This window comes from Carassius auratus, chromosome 3, assembly GCF_003368295.1.
Source record: "Carassius auratus strain Wakin chromosome 3, ASM336829v1, whole genome shotgun sequence".
NCBI classification, from domain to species: Eukaryota; Metazoa; Chordata; class Actinopteri; order Cypriniformes; family Cyprinidae; genus Carassius; species Carassius auratus.
Window position 1 is genome coordinate 14,218,595 of NC_039245.1, and position 15,000 is coordinate 14,233,594.

Below are 15,000 nucleotides of genomic sequence, written 5' to 3' on the forward strand. Positions count from 1 at the left end.
CACACTCTTTGCAGTTTAAATCTAGATTAAAGACCCATCTCTTTAACCTGGCATACACATAACATACTAATATGCTTTTAATATCCAAATCCGTTAAAGGTTTTTAGGCTGCAATTAATTAGGTAAACCGGAACCGGAAACACTTCACATAACACCGTACTTTCTACATCATTAGAAGAATGGCATCTACGCTAATATTGTCTGTTTTCTCTTGTTCCGAGTCACCGTGGCCACCAGATCCAGTCTGTGTTCAGATCAGAGGGTCACTGCAGTCACCCGGATCCAGTACGTATCCAGACCAGATGGTGGATCAGCACCTAGAAAGGACCCTCTACATCCCTGAAAGACAGCGGAGGACCAGGACAACTAGAGCCCCAGATACAGATCCCCTGTAAAGACCTTGTCTCAAGAGGAGCACCAGCAAGGACAGACCACAGGAAACAGAGATTCTTCTGCACAATACTGAACTTTGCTGCAGTCTGGAATGATTGAACTACTGTTTTCGTCTGGTCAGAGGAGAACTGACCCCAACTGAGCATGGTTTCTCCAAGGTTTTTTTCTCCATTCTGTCACGATGGAGTTTCGGTTCCTTGCCGCTGTCGCCTCTGGCTTGCTTAGTTGGGGTCACTTCATCATACACGATATCATTGACTTGATTGCAAATGAAATGCAACAGACACTATTTAAACTGAACAGAGATGACATCACTGAATTCAATGATGAACTGCCTTTAACTATCATTCTTCATTATTGAGACGCTGTTTTCCTAATGAATGTTGTTCAGTTGCTTTGACGCAATGTATTTTGTTTAAAGCACTATATAAATAAAGGTGATTGATTGATTGATTGACAATATCCTGTCTTGATTTTGACTGACATGTTTTAATGCTGATCAAAGCTGAGCTTGAATCTGAAGCAATTACTGCCTTCCCTGGCCTATTAACTTCCACCCACAGCAGAGCTAGCCACACAGCGACCAACTCCGCTGTATAAACTGCCAAATCATCACTGATTCTTTTACCAACTTCTACTTTAAATTTTGGGATGACATATGCTACCCCCATTCTTTTATCACTCTGTTTAGATGCATCTGTATATATACTTACATCCTCTCTATACCTCTCCATTAAATATCTCTGCATCCCATACCTGTCCATACCATTTCCTTGCTTTTCTTCTAACAACCCCAAATCAATAGCCATTTCTTTATATTCCCATGGTGGAGCAACTGGGAAAGGTACCGTAGTGCTTACTTTAATATCATTGAACCCCATTTCATTGACCTTTTCATTGATCACCCAACCAAAACTTCTGACTTGAGCATTTCCACGCTCTTGGCATTGCTTCAAAACTGATTGACTCATATGATTTCCATCATGACCCCTCAAGTTTGACCAATACACAATGGCCAGCTGATCTCTTCTAAGGTGAAGAGGCATTTCTCCCATCTGCACCTGGATAGCTGACACTGGTGTAGTTTTTGACAGCACCACAACACAATCTTAATGCTTGATTTTGAATCACATCCAACTTACTCAACCACGTTTTGGCTGCAGACCCATAATCTAATACTGACCTTATCAAACCTGTGTAAATTGTTCTCATTGCAGATCTACTAGCTCCCCAATCAACTCCACATAGACACCTCATTACATTTATAGTTTTCTTGCATTTAGCAATTATTTTTTGTATATGCACTGCCCATGTTAATCTTTGATCAAACCATATGCCCAGGTATTTAAATGTATTAACCCTTTCAACTTCATTATTTGACAATTTACTTTTATATCATCAGTTAATTTCTTTTTTGTGAAACACATTGTTTTAGTTTTATCAATTGATACCCTTAAACCCCATCTAATTGACCACTTATCCACTACATCCACTGCTTGCTGTATCACTCACTACAAAATCAACATTTCTCCCTTTCTTCCATAATGCACCATCATCTGCAAACAATGCCACATCCACAAAATTCTCCACCTCCTTAAAAATATCATTTATCATAATGTTAAACAATAAAGGACTGATGATACTCCCCTGTGGAATACCATTTTCTACCTGATGTCGCTCACTTATCACCCCTTTTATCTTCACCATTATTGTTCTACCTGACAAGAATTCATTAATCCAATTAAAAATTCTTCCCTTGATTCCCATATGACTTAATTTAATCAACAGACCTTCCTTCCACATCATGTCATATGCTTTCTCAATATCAAAAAAGACAGCCACCACTGCTTCCTTATTTACTTGAGCTCGTCTTATTGCATCCTCTAAATATACTAATGGATCCATGGTACCTCTGCCTCTTCTAAAACCACTCTGATAATTTTGTATCAATCCTTTTGTCTCAATTGTATATACAAGCCTGTCATTTATTATTCTTTCCATGGTTTTCCCCCATTTGAGATGTAAGTGCTAAGTGCTGGTCTGTAGCTGCTAGGAATCTGTGGATCTTTCCCAGGTTTTTAGTAGGGATAATTATTGATTCTTTCCATCCTTTTGGAATTATTCCCTCTGTCCAAACCTTATTGTAAAGATACATTAAAACTTTCCTTTCCTTTAACAGTTAAGTTCTCGAACATAGAATTACTAATCCCCCCCCCCCCCCCCCGCAGACGATTTACCTAATTTCCTTAATGCATTATTAAGTTCAGTTCTTGTGAATAATTCATTCAACACCCCTCCTATCATATCTGCATTATCAAATTCTTGTCGATAATTTCCAACTGTTTCTGCTCTTGCCCTCTTTTCCTGTTGACTAAGGTTTTCATTACTATGTACCTTACTAAATGTCTTAGCCATTATCTCTGCTTTGCCATTACTATTAGTGATAACATTTTGACCTTCAATCAATCCCGGATAATCATATTCTTTTCCACTCCTTTTCATTTTCTTTATCATACCCCAAACTCTCTCCACTGGAGTAGTTATTCCTATTGAGTCACAGAACCTTCTCCAACAACCATTCTTAGCCTACCTTATGGTTTTCCTGACAACTGCTTGAGATTTCTTAAATTCAATTAGGTTTTGATAATTAAGTGTTCTTTTCAAAACTCAAAAAACTTTATTCCTATCTTTAATTGCTTTTTTGCACTCACTGGTCCACCATGGTACTATTTTACCTAGCTTCTTAGGTTTAGATTTTGGAATGGCTACACTTGCAGCCCTGATTATTCCAACACTAATATCTTTACGCAAACTTTCAATATCTGTATTTCTATCTACTGCTGACATCATTTCCTCACTAATCTCTCTAAATTTTTCCCAATCTGCTTTCTCTAAAACCCATCTCTCATTTTTAACTTCACGTTCAATTACAACTTCCATTCCTACCTGAACTTTAATAGGGAAGTGATCACTACCTATAGCGTTGTCCTTCAAAACCTCCCACTCACACTGCTAATGTTATTGTAGCTAATGTGAGGTCTATTGCTGATTCTGTTCCCCTAACCCAACATCCATTCTTGTACCTGAACCATCATTAAGACAAACTAACTCTTCTTCATCCATAAATTCACAGTGTGCTATGGGCATTAAAATCACCACACCATATCACTCTCCCTTTTGTATCCTTCCAAATTTCTGCTAATTGACTTGATTCTAATTGCCTACATGGATTATAAACATTTATTATTTCTATATTACCCTCTTTTGACCAAATCTCAACAACAATGTATTCTAGAACTTTCCCTCTTTTAATTTCCCTATACTGAATGCCTTTTTGTATAAATGTTATAACTCCCCGACCTTTTCCATTTTCTCTATCTCTCCTTACTGAGGAATATCCTTTAATACTAAAATTCAGTTTGGGAATCATCCAAGTTTCCTGTATACAAATAACATTGGGTTTGACACACTGATTATCAACATAATTTTTAAATTCCTGTTCATTCGCTATTAAACTCCGGGCATTCCATTGCAATATAATCAAGACCATTAACCCGATCCAACCCATCCTTGCGATTGTTGTACCTCTTCATTCAAAGTGTCTCTGACTGATTCCCACAACAATTCTTTCACATCCAAGAATTTCTCAGCGGATCTAACTATAATTTTAATTCTCTCTGTCCTACTTGTTGTCTGTGCTGAACAATTGACGATCTCAGCCATGAATAACACAAAGTTATTTTTTGATACAATCATTGTTTCTTCTTTGATTTTGTCACACTTTGTACACTGTCTTCCCTCTTTAACATTTGAAGCTGGACCTACCACTGCCCTCTTAACAGTCTTTGTTGCTTCTGCATAAGATAAACCTTGATTTACTTTGAGCCTCTGTACTTCCTGCATTCTCTTGCTTACTTCACATCCTCTGTATGCTGAGCTGTGCCCCCCCCCCCACAATTACTACATTTTAACTTTGCATCCTTATCACACTTCCCATACTCATGCTCTCCACTACACCTACTACATCTTTGTTTCCCCTTACACACTGCAGCTACATTTCCATATTTTTGACATTTATAACATTTATAACACCCTAACCCTAACATCATTTAACTCATGTATCCAACATATACCCTTTCTGGAAGTTTATCTTCTTCAAATGTTATCACAATTGAAAGACTATCAGTAATAACTCCATCTCGTCTTGTTTTTAGTCGCTTTGCTTCCTTTACTTTGGCATTATTTATGCTTCCTTTGACATCATACACAGATTCCCTTAATGGGATCCCTGAAATTACTCCCCTTACAAGTTTCTTGTCATACATCACTGAACACTTGACTCCTTTGCCATTTATTTTATTAATTATGATTGCCTTTCTTTGCTGTTCTTCATCCTTACATGTAACCATTAGACATCCATTTCTCAGCTTTTTTGCGCTCCTTACCTCTCCAAATTCCTTATGTATTGCTTTGGTTAATTGGACTCCAATCTTCAAATGTAGATCCATCACGAACCAATTTCACAAATACTTTGTATTCTACTTTACTCCTTTCCGCTATACTACTTATTTCCTCTTCTTCACTAGATTTTGATTTATCCTTTTTTTTCCGCTTTTTGCCCCTGACTTTCATCCATGCTCCACTTTCTTCCTTTCCCTCACATTCACTTCCTAAAACAACACTTCCCCTTACACTTTCCACACCATTCCCAGTCCAGTTCCACCAACTGAACTTCTTCTTCTTCTTTGATTTTAATGGCGGGTTGTGAACCAACTTCCAAGGTGCATACCGCCACCTACTGTGATGGAGTGTGAAAAGAATGAATAGACTAGACCTGTGTCATGTTTCCCTATGATGTGTAAAGTTTGATTTAGATTTGAATGCCCGGTTCGTAAATGTGTGAAAATAATTTGTTCTTTTCTACTTAAGTTGTGAATTATTTTGCTTTTCTTTGTGGTTTTTTGAACCTTATAATAGTGGCGTCCTGTATGACATGAGTCCCACACTGTCTGCCATTTCTTATTGCATGCTTCTGAAATTAAATGTTTTCCTTCTGATCTACTGAGTGCAATCGTTATGTTTGGTTCTTTCATTTTAATTGATTCTTTGGCAATCTTGTCAGCTCCCTCGTTACCTTGAATTCCCACATGTGCTGGTACCCACATAAATTTTATTATTATTCTTATCTGTCGTAAACTGTATAACCTTATCATGTTCAGTTAAAATGTCGGTTCTATTTGTTTCCAATGATTGTAAACTTAGTCGTGGCCTAATGGTTAGAGGGTTGGACTCCCAATCGAAGGGTTGTGGGTTCTAGTCTCGGGCCGGCAGGAATTGTGGGTGGGGGGAGTGCATGAACAGCTCTCTCTTCACCTTCAATACCACGACTTAGGTGCCCTTGAGCAAGGCATCGAACCCCCAACTGCTCCCCGGGCGCCGCAGCATAAATGATGAACACTGCTCTGAGTGTGTGTGTGTGTGTGTGTGTGTTCACTGCTCTGTGTGTGTGCATTTCGGATGGGTTAAATGCAGAGCACAAATTCTGAGTATGGGTCACCATACTTGGCTGAATGTCACTTCACTCATGTCACTTCACTTTATCCGGTCTAACTTCATACACCCACTCTAGTGCCATTAAAATAGCTATCATCTCTGCTGTATATACTGATGCACCATCTGTTATCCTTCCAGCCTTCCTCACCTCAAACTCTGGAACATAGAATGCAGCCCCTGTCCTTCCAGTCTCTGTACTCTTTGATCCATCTGTATAAATTTGAAGAAACGTGTAGTATGATTTTTTTATATACTCATACACATATGTATTCAACCTAACTGCTTCATTCATTTCCCTTCTGTTTTCATGTAATTTTATGTCTATTTCCGGTTGATCTATTATCCAGGGTGGAATTGGGGATACTACCACTATTGGAGCAAATGATATTGACTCTAGCCCAGCTTCATTAACCAACTCCTTTATTTTCCATGCAAATCCTTTACCAGTTGCATTTAAAATTTCCAAGCAATCATTCAGAACTTCCCTTGCAGGATGACTATCTTTTTGTCCTTGTAGGTTTACCCAGTATGCCATTGCTAGTTTCTGTCTTCTTATACTTAATGCCATTTCTGAGGTCTCGACTTGTAATGCTGCAATAGGTGTGGTTTTAACTGCTCCTAAAATTAGTCTTAATGCTTTAGCTTGCATGACATCTAATTTCTTTAGCAACGTTGATGATGCCGACTCATAAACAATACATCCATAGTCTAGGGTTGATCACATAAGCCCAACATAAATGCCCTTTAATGACTGTTTATCAGCACCTCAATCTTGACCTGCTACTGCTCTCATAACATTTAAAAATTTTCCACATTTTTTAAATATAAAATCTACATGGTCCTTCCATGATAATTTGTCATCAAACCATACTCCTAGATACTTAAATTTTGACACTTTCTCTAAAGAAGACCCATATAATTTAAGTAGTTTATTCTCTTTAATTTTCTTCCTTGTAAATATCTGGTAACATGTTTTGCATATTGAGAATTTAAATCCCCATTCTAATGACCATTTTTCAACTACTTCTATAGCTTCTTGAATTTTATTCTTATTAAAAGATACATTTCTTCCTCTTTTCCACATTATACCATCATCTGCATATAATCCAGTGCTAATTCCTGGAGCCACTTTTCCAAATATGTCATTAATCATTATATTAAATAATATAGGACTAATCACACTTCCCTGAGGTGTTCCGTTTTCCACACTTAGAATTTAAAATACTTCACCACCCACTTTAACTTGAATTGTTCTGAAAAAATAAAAAACATAAAACCCAATTATACATTCTTCCTTCTATTCCTATGCTCTTCATTTTAATAAGTAATCCCTCCTTCCACAACATATCATATGCTTTTTCCATATCAAAGTAAACTGCCACTAGTCCCTCTTTAACTGCTATAGCTTTTTTTACATCTGTTTCCAGTTTTACTAATGCATCTAATGTTGATCGTCCTTTCCTAAAACCATACTGATTAGATGCCAAGGCTCCCTTACTCTCAAGTACATAATTAAGCCTGTTCACAATTATTTTTTCCATGAGCTTAGCATTTCAACTCCTACCGTACTAATTATTGGAAAGTGGTCACTCCCAACTGAAGACTGTTCTAACACCTCCCATTGACATTTTGCTGCTATTGACGCTGAGACTATTGTTAGATCTACACATGATTTTATATGCCTCCTAATGTCAAACCTTGTTCCACTACCATCATATAAGCATACCAATAAATTGTCTTCCATGTATTCTTCCACCACTGAACCATTTTTATCTGAGTTTGGACCTCCCCATATTACACTATGCGCATTAAAGTCACCACACCATATCCCTATACCTTCTTCTTTACTCCAAATGTTACTTAATTCCATCAATGATATTTGATTACAAGGATTGTAGTAATTTATTATTGTTACTTTTCCTAATGTTGTCCATACTTCCACCTTAATACATTCATATCGTGTATCTACCCTTATTTCCCTATAAGCCACCCCATTCTTTATAAACGTTGCACACCCTCCACCTATTGCTCTTGACCTATCTTTTCTAATGGATATATATACCCTGGAATTACGAAGTCTAATTGCGATTTAAGCCATGTCTCTTGAATACATATCAAATTAGGAAGGTCTGTCATTTCATGCACAACTTTCTTGAATTCTTGACCATTGGCAATCAAACTCCTTGCATTCCATTGTATTATCCTGAATGTCATATTATTTGTTCTAACCTTTGTCTGTCAGGTGTTTCCTGAGAGCTTACATTATTCTCAGATTGCCCGAGTAGCGTCTGAATTTTCTCAACCGTCACCTCTGTTATACCCAGCTGACGAGCGGCTGCAGATATAATGATTTTCAGTTTCTCTGTTCGTTTGTTTGTTTGTGCTGTACAATTAATAACTTCTGCAATAAATGCAATGAAGCTTACTTTGCTGACCAAAAGCATACTCGCATCTATATTTGTTTCTCTGTTCCCTTGTTTGGTGTTTCATATGCATCAGACCTTTCAGGACCAATTCTAGTTCCTTGCTCATTTTGAACCTCCTTTACTGCTTGTGCATATGAAACATTATGCTCTGACTTGTACCTCATTGCTTCCACTGCTTGTTTTTGTGCTACACATCCTAAATATGCTGCACTATGTGGGCCTCCACAGTTGCAACACTTAGGTTCAACTAAATCCCCACATTCTCCATAACCATGTTCTCCTCCACATTTACAACATTGTTTCTTTGCTTTGCATACTTCAGCTACATGCCCCAACCTTTGGCAATTGAAACATCTTAATGCAGGTTTTATAAAAGGTCGAACTGGGTAGCACACATATCCCATTTTAACATTTTCTGGTAGCATTCCCCCATTCACTGTTATCATAACTGTTGTACTTGGCTCTCTTTTCCCGTTTCTGCTCGCTGCCAATCTTTTCACTTCTATTACTTTTTCACTCATTAACTGGTTTCTTAATGTCTCATCTGATAAGGAAATTGGAACTCCAGAGATCACTCCTTTAATTCCACTCTCCCCGCCAGGCACATGTATGGAAGTATGGAACATGAGAGGAGAAAGAGTTACTTGCTAGGGATGATGTTAGGAAGTGATATTCAGGTTGCTACATTTTCAATGATTACAGTAGTTAAAACAGCTAAACTTCAACATTTTAGCTTTAAAATGCCACTGTCAGGGTTCTGTCACTTCAGTCTAGTGGTATTCATGGTTTTGTGACAGAGCCCTGATACTCTCCTCATGTTATTGTTTTCATGTGAGCGCGCGGCTTCAAGACCGCTCGAGCCGTGTGCTCTTGTCTGCGTGTCCTGTTTCATGTTGGAGCGTGGTGTTCGGATCCCGGCACTCATGTCTTGCTGAGTTTCAGTTTCGTGTCGGGGACCGAACACTTGCGTTCCATTTTCTGTTTTATTGTGTTGTCTTGTATTGTTGCACACAGCTGGAGTTATCGGCTGTGTGCTTACTTGTTATATTTTGTCTTGTGCTGTCGCACGCAGCTTAGTTTTCGCTGGTTGCGTGCTGTCTGGTGTGAACACGCAGTTTATGAGCTTGCTCATTAGCTGTGTCCAATTCAAGCACCTGGCTTGCGATTGGTTTGCTGGCCATGTGCTTGTTTTTGTTTTGTGTGAGCACATGGCTTTTGTCTTTGTTCCTATGTGCCATGTGCTCTCGTCAATTGTCTTGACCCCACCCATCTTGTTACCTGATTATTGATGTAATTTTCCCCACATGTGTTCCCTCGTTACCCTCCTCATTAGCTCCCTATTTATTGTCCTTGTGTTTGCAGTCTGGTTGCTAGTTCGTCGTCTAATATTCGTCTGTGCATATTGTGCCTTGCCTTGCCTTGCCTTGCCTTGCCTTGCCTTGCCTTGCCTGTCAAGTTTGTCTGTTTTCCCCCATGGGGTAGTTTTTGTTTGTTTTATTTTTATTACTATTAAAGAGCCCTTCTCTCTGCATCATTGAGTCCTCGCCTCATCCCTCTACCCAAACCTTGACAGCCACATGCATGCTAATATTAAGAAATATTTTGTGCTTTTACTTTTAAAATGTTGGTAATGTCATGACGAGGTTATAACAGTTACTGTTATAACAGCATAAAATATAATCTATTCCATGCTATCTTGGAATAAAACCTGTTTTTTTTTTTTGTTTTTTTTTTATTCATTTCATAATTAGTTTATTCAGGTTGAGCTTAGACCAAGCGCAGAGAAAGACACTCACTCCAGCTCAACTTTAAATTACTTCAGATACTGTCAGATAGTCACATCCTTTTTTTCTTTTTTTGTCAAACCACCCTCAGATGAAGACAAAATACCTGACAGTACAGAGAGTGTTTAAGTTGAGTGTTTAAATCAACAGTACAAAAAGATGGCACAGACAGACTGTTGTCGAGTTTCCGCGAACCGATTGCTTTGGGCCGGGTTTTATTCCCAGTCCGTAAAAAGGTTCTATAATGACAAGAGAGAACCCTTTTGGCACAAAGGTTATTTAGATTATTATTTATTCATATATTACATTATTCTGCAACATTTTGTATTTGTAATTAAATTATTGTTTGTAGTAACTTAAAATCACATTTTAATCATGCTGATTTTTGGAGAAAAACTGAAATGGCACTCTTCGTGTGATATCGATTAAATACATAAAATGATATAAATATATACATTTTCTAACCCCCATATCTTGAATTTTGTGATCATTGACATGCATTCATAAATGTATTTGAATACACCGAATAATGCAGTGAAAGAACGCACTCAAAATGCACACGCGCACTAGTATGACTTCATCATGTAACTTTACTTTAGCCTAGATGCGTGCACTTTTTAGGCACGATTTGTTTAGTTTTTGAATATACTTGATACTGTTAAAAGGCACATCATTAAAACAAAAAATACAAGTTCACATATCACACCTAAACACGCTTGGAAAACGTAATTAGAAATAGATACAAAATTAGTTTAAAATGCCTATCCATATACAGCTATGATTCGCGAACTGACTCAAATGATTCGCGAACCCGCTTTGAACTCCCGAACTGACTCAAATGATTCGCGAACCCGCTTTGAACTCCCGAACTGACTTAAATGATTCGCGATCCCGGTCCGAACTCCCAAACTGACTCAAATGATTCGCGATCCCCAAACTGACTCAAATGATTCACGAACCCGCTTGGAACTCCCGAACTGATTCAAATGATTCGCGATCCACAAACTGACTCAAATGATTCGCGAACCCGCTTTGAATTCCCGAACTGACTCAAATGATTCGCGAACCCGCTCCGAACTCCCGAACTGATTCAAATGATTCGCGATCCCACTCCGAACTCCAAAACTGGTTCAAATGATTCACGCTCCATACTCCGAACTCCGAAAATGACTCAAGTGATTTGCAAACCCACTTTGAACTCCCAAACTGACTCAAATGAATCACGCTCTGAACTCCCGAACTGACTCAAATGATTCACAATCTGAAGTTCCCATCCAAATCAAATGACACCGCCAGCGCTACTATTGACTTAGTTCTCTAATTTCATAACATTTACTGAAATTAAGCTACTAAAAGTATGTTGTTAACAAATAAAATACGAATATTTCCATTCCGAACTGCTTTCCATGTCAAAACATCCATGAACATAACCAGGTGAGCAGATCACTCTCTCACTATTTGATTGCTCTAGTCTTTATTCACTCATCATCTTCATCCACCAATCAGAACACACGAGAACTCTCTGACTACAGCTGCTGTGCTTCTAAAGCTCTTGCAGCAGCTCAACACTGGTTTTCTCTGAGGTGGTCGGATCACATCAGATTGTGGTTAATCTTGCAGATCATGACTTACTGTATTTTCCGGACTATAAGTCACAATTTTTTTCAAAGTTTGGCTGGTCCTGTGACTTATAGTCAGGTGCGACTTATTTATCAAAATTAATTTGAAATGAACCAAGAGAAATGAACCAATAGAAAACATTACCATCTACAGCCGTGTACAACCTCTCGTGGCTGTAGAAGGTAATGTTTTCTCTTTGTTCTTAATAAATGCCACTTATAGTACAGTGCGATTTATATACGTTTTTTTCCTCATCATGACATATTTTTGGACTGATGCGACTTGTACTCAGGTGCGACTTATAGTCCCAAAAATACAGTATATCTACTCTTCCTCTCCCTGCAGTTTGGTAATATTGGTAAGATTCCTCCTTTTGACTCCCACCTCTCCTGTGGGTTTTATTGTTCTGGGTCTGAATTTGGGCTCCTGGGGTCTCAAAAAAGAAACACTTTCAATCTCCAAGGTGAACGTTCTGACAACAAACTCTTAGAAAAAAGGGTTCATTGGGGTTCTATATAGAACAATAGGGTTCTTTACTCAACTCCAAAGAAACTTTTATGCTAAAAAGGTTCAATAATGAAAAGGAAGAACCCTTTTGGCACAAAGGTTCTTTAGGCTATTATTCATTCATTCATTCATATCTTGAATTTTGTGATCATTCTATAGAGTCAATTAAACACCGTATATAAACGCAAAAGAATAAAGTTTTGCAAACGAAAATTTAACCATTGAGGAAAATAAATTTGCTTTTTGCAAACAAAAATTAAGTCAGCAACCTGTCTGACAGATGTAAATCTTCTAGTAGCTGTGCGTGCAAACTGCCCTCGTTAATCTTGCAGAGACGGCGAGCTTGAGCGGGGAGTTCTTTGTCGTGAGTGAGCAGGAGTAAGTATTCTGATTAATTATTTTGTATAGTATTTTAAATTGTAACGCCAGTACGCCATATTAAGTTAATTGCCTGCGAGCTTCTCCTCCTGTCTGTACGGTAATGCGACAGAGAGACGAGTGGTTATGACGCAATCGTTAGCCTATTTTTTACAAAAACTGTTTATACGGGGCCATAATGTAACATAGAAGGTAATGGAGCCCTTTATACATTGTCGTGTATCTTTAGAAATAAATAATGGACAAACAGAGTCTTTAAACGCCTCATATGTAAAGTTATTTGCTGTCAACTAATTTCAGTTCTCTAATTTCATAACATTTACTGATTTTAAGGTACGAAATGTATGTTGTTAACAAATAAAATATCAATATTTCCATTCTGAACTGCTTTCCACGTCGAAACATCCACGGACAAATGATTTGTGAACTCGCTTCGAACTCCCGAACTGACTCAAATGATTTGCGAACCCGCTACGAACTCCCGAAGTGATTCAAATAATTTGCGATCCCGCTCCGAACTCTCGAATTGATTCAAATGATTCGCAAACCCGCTTTGAACTCCCAAACTGACTCAAATGATTTGCGATCCCGCTCCAAACTCCCAAACTGGTTCGAATGATTCACGCTCCATACTCCGAACTCCCAAAAAGACTCAAATGATTTGCAAACCCGCTTTGAACTCCCAAACTGACTCAAATGAATCACGCTCGGAACTCTATTGGCTTAGTTCTCTAATTTCATAACATTTACTGATTTTAAGGTACAAAAAGTATGTTGTTAACTAATCAAATATCAATATTTTCATTTTGAACTGCTTTCCACGTCGAAACATCCACTAACAGGGGCGGACTGGCCATCTGTGTGATCTGGAGAATGGCCGGTACTCCAGGACGGCCCACCACCCACCGCGCACGCAATCATCACCTCATTCAGACTATAAGTCGCATCTTAGTATAAGTCGCATCAGTTCAAAAATACATAATAACGAGGAAAAAAACATATAAATCACACTGGATTGTAAGTCGCATTAATTTAGAACCAAGAACCAAGAGAAAACATTACCGTCTAAAGCCACGAGAGGGCGCTCTATGTCTTCAGGGTGGGGAAGTCGTGGCCTAATGGTTAGAGGGTTGGACTCCCAATCGAAGGGTTGTGAGTTCTAGTCTCGGGCCGGACGGAATTGTGGGTGGGGGGAGTGCATGTACAGTTCTCTCTCCACCTTCAATACCACGACTTAGGTGCCCTTGAGCAAGGCATCGAACCCCCAACTGCTCCCCGGGCGCCGCAGCATAAATGATGAACACTGCTCCGGGTGTGTGCTCACAGTGTGTGTGTGTGTGTGTTCACTGCTCTGTGTGTGTGCATTTCGGATGGGTTAAATGCAGAGCACAAATTCTGAGTATGGGTCACCATGAATGTCTGAATGTCACTTCACTTCAGTGTAGACTACAGGAGCACTGAGCAGCATAGAGCGCCCTCTCGCTGCTGTAGACGGTAATGTTTTCTCTTGGTTCATTTATCTCGGTTCATGTTAAATTCATTTTTATAAAGTTGCACCTGACTAAAAGTGTCAGGACCAGCCAAACTATGAAAAAAATGCGACTTATAGTCTGGAAAATACAGTAAGTATGGAACATGATAGGAGAAAGAGTTACTTGCTAGGGATGATGTTGGGAAGTGATATTCAGGTTGCTACATTTTTAATGATTACAGTAGTTAAAACAGCTAAACTTCAACATTTTAGCTGTAAAATGCCACATGCAGTAGCTAATATTAAGAAATATTTTGTGCTTTTACTTTTAAAAATGTTGGTAACGTTACTGTTAATGCTTACAAACTTTGAAGATTTTGAATACAGAAGTTACATTTGTAATGGTGTATTTTCATTTAGATGTGGTATTATTATTTGTGCAGTAAGATTAATTACTGCATAGATTAATTAAGATTATTAAGGAATAAATTCATTTTAAGACAGCTTGGAATAGATTGTATAATATGCTGTTATAACAGCATATTATATAAACTATTCCATGCTATCTTGGAATAAAACCTGTTTTTTTTATCCATTTCATAATTTGTTTATTCATGTTGAACTTAGACCAAGAGCAAAGAAAGACACTCACTCCAGCTCAACTTTAAATTACTTTTAAGCGCCCCAAGTCAGATTTTTATTTTTATTTTTTTTTGGCACAGACAGACTGTTGTCGAGTTTACGCGCTGATTGCTTTGGGACGGGTTTAGTCAAAGTCCAGGTCCATTTTTTATTCCCAGTCCGTCCCTGGGTAAGATATATGTGGGTCCCAGTACATGTTGGGACTATAGGAGTAATGAGATGGTGG